This window comes from Nipponia nippon, unplaced genomic scaffold (genome assembly GCF_047370975.1).
Source record: "Nipponia nippon isolate SJK-2023a ecotype South Korea unplaced genomic scaffold, ASM4737097v1 scaffold_3, whole genome shotgun sequence".
NCBI classification, from domain to species: domain Eukaryota; kingdom Metazoa; phylum Chordata; class Aves; order Pelecaniformes; family Threskiornithidae; genus Nipponia; species Nipponia nippon.
Window position 1 is genome coordinate 110873904 of NW_028262347.1, and position 2811 is coordinate 110876714.

A 2811-nucleotide genomic window follows, 5' to 3' on the forward strand; every position below is an offset into this window, starting at 1 on the left:
TGGCTGAAGTGGTTTCATTGGGACAGCAAGGACTTGGTGGTGCATCCGCCTTCAAAAGGAAGGAAACCTCTGCCCAGAACCCCAGAGCTCCTACCCTTAAGCGCGGGGGTGCTTGGTGAGGCGCTGCCCGCCTGCAGGGACGGCGCTGGCCTCCCGTGGGCTGGCCTCCCGTGGCACTAGGGCTTGTTCCCTCCCCGGCATCCTGCTGTGGTGCAGGGTGCCCAGACGGGCTGCCTTTCCCTTGGAGGTATGAAGTTGGACCTCTTCTTTTCCTGTCTTCCCCCTGCTGTCATCCAGGATGATGGGAAATCAGGTTTACAAAGAGCACTTTATATAAATAATGGATCAAATGAATATATTTTTCTCTGTAGAACCATTCTTCTCTTGCCACTCTTGGCTGCCGAGGGAGGATGGTTTCTGCTTGCATTTTCTTTTCCTCCTTCTTAATAATGGCGTCTCAGATTTTATGCAGATTATTTCTCTGTGAAGTTCTTCCACGTTTGAAATGCCCTGGGCTTGCCTGCCGTGGCTCAGACACTCATTAACATCCTCGCCATGCAATTGAAAAACAAGCAGGAGAAGGAAGCGGTGCGGTACGTTTGAAACCAGCGCTGCCTGGCTGCAGGGTGAGCTTCGAGCGGGTGTCAGTCGGGCGTCATGGGACTGGTGCGCCCCGTCCTCCCGGAGCTCAGGGAGCGGGAGGGGACGGGCCCCTGCGCACTTGAAAGCGGGCATGGGAGTCCAGAGAGACATTTCTGTTCTTGAAAATGTTGAACAAAGGAATGCAAAAACTCATAATAGCTATTTTGAATACTGCAAACCCAAATATCCCCTCCCTGATAAGCTGTGATTCAAAGTGACATCTCTACATGGCTTACAAAATGTAAAAAATTACTAGTCTTTAGCCCCTGAAGCCGCAACTCAAGCACTTACGCTTGGCTGCAAGTGAAAGGGCAGCAGTCATTGGGACCAAACACCGGGCGAAGGTACATATTTAGAGGGGGATCGCTCAGCTTTCAGCCTGTTTGCTTTGGCCTGTTGGTATTCCTGCACAGCAGTGGCGTTACAAAGCAAACAAGCGGTGCTCATCCTTCATTTCATTAAACAGCTTTTATCTCAAATTGCACAGCGCAGACTTGCAAATAAGTTCCGCAGAGTGTCACTGCTATCTAACTCAATTTTTGCAAGTTGTCTTGATTTTCTTTTTTTTTTAAATTGTTCTGCCCTGGTTTGGAGTTGAAGTAAGATATTTCTTCTCTCTTAAATTATCATGTGTGGCTGGGAGCTGTCATGCTGCTGCTGCATCTCACTGCCTAGGGCAACTGCGTAGACAAAAAACACAAGTACTGCTAGTGATAGATGTTGGCGCCAGCCAGACCAGTTATCAGGCTTTACAATCTCATTGGCTTGGATTAACTAATATTTTTTCATGGAGTGAATAAATTACCATGTTTAGTTCTGTTTGCTCATCCCCCCAGCGAGGGTTTCATGCTGAAGCTCATAAATTGTGCAGGCTTGTAGATGCCAAGATCTCTGTGCTGGGTCCCACACTGACCTTCCACTTGTGCTATGGACCAGGATGGGATCTCCGCTGGCACCAGCCCTCTGGCCCTATACTGCTGCAGACCAGCTTTGTTCCTGGGTGCATTGGGCTTGCATGGCAAGGTTTTGGTAGTGGGGTGGCTTCTGTGAGAAGCTGCTGGAAGCTTGCCCTGCATCTGATAGAGCCAATGCCAGCCGGCTCCAAGACAGACCCAACACTGGCCAAGGCTAAGCCCATCAGCAATGGTGGTAGCACGTGTGGGATAACATATTTAAGAAGGGGGGGGGAAAAAAAACAGCTGTGGCAGTGCAGCTGGAGAAGAGAGGAGTGAGAATATGTAAGAGGAACAACCCTGCAGACACCAAGGTCAGTGAAGAAGGAGGGCAGGAGGTGCTCCAGGTGCCAGAGCAGAGATTCCCCTGCAGCCCCTGGTGAAGCCCATGGTGAGGCAGGCTGTCCCCCTGCAGCCCATGCAGGACCCCACGCCGGAGCAGGTGGATGCCCGAAGGAGGCTGTGACCCTGTGGGAAGCCCGCGCTGGAGCAGGTTTGCTGGCAGGACTTGCGACCCGTGGGGGACCCATGCTGGAGCAGTCTGTTCCTGAAGGGCTGCACCCCGTGGAAGGGGACAACGCTGGAGCAGTTCATGAAGAACTGCAGCCCGGGGGAAGGACTCACGATGGAGCAGTTCATGGAGGACTGTCTCCTGTGGGAAGGACCCCACGCTGGAGCAGGGGCAGAGTGTGAGGAGTCCTCCCCTGAGGAGGAAGGAGGAGCAGAGACAGTGTGTGATGAGCTGACCGCAACCCCCATTCCCTGTCCCCCTGCGCCGCTGGAGGGGAGGAGGGAGAGAAAATCAGGAATAAAGTTAAGCCCGGGAAAAAGGGAGGGGTGGGGGGAAGGTGTTTTTAAGTTTTGGTTTTATTTCTCGTTACCCTACTCTGATGTGATTGGTAATAAATGAAACTGATTTCCCCAAGTCGAGTCTGTTTTGCCTGTGGTGGTAATTGCTGAGTGATCTCTCCCTGCCCTTATCTTGACCCACGAGCCTTTCGTTATATTTTCTCTCCCCTCTCCAGCTGAGGAGGGGAGTGATAGAGTGGCTTTGGTGGGCACCTGGTGTCCAGCCAGGGTCAGCCCACCACAATGGGAAGTGCCCACTCATGAAGAATGCGATGGGGTTGTTTCTAGGCTCCTGTGTCTTGATGCAAGGAGAAGCTGTCCCGAGCTGTCCATCACGGGGTGAGGTTCAGATACTTCCCAGCACCAG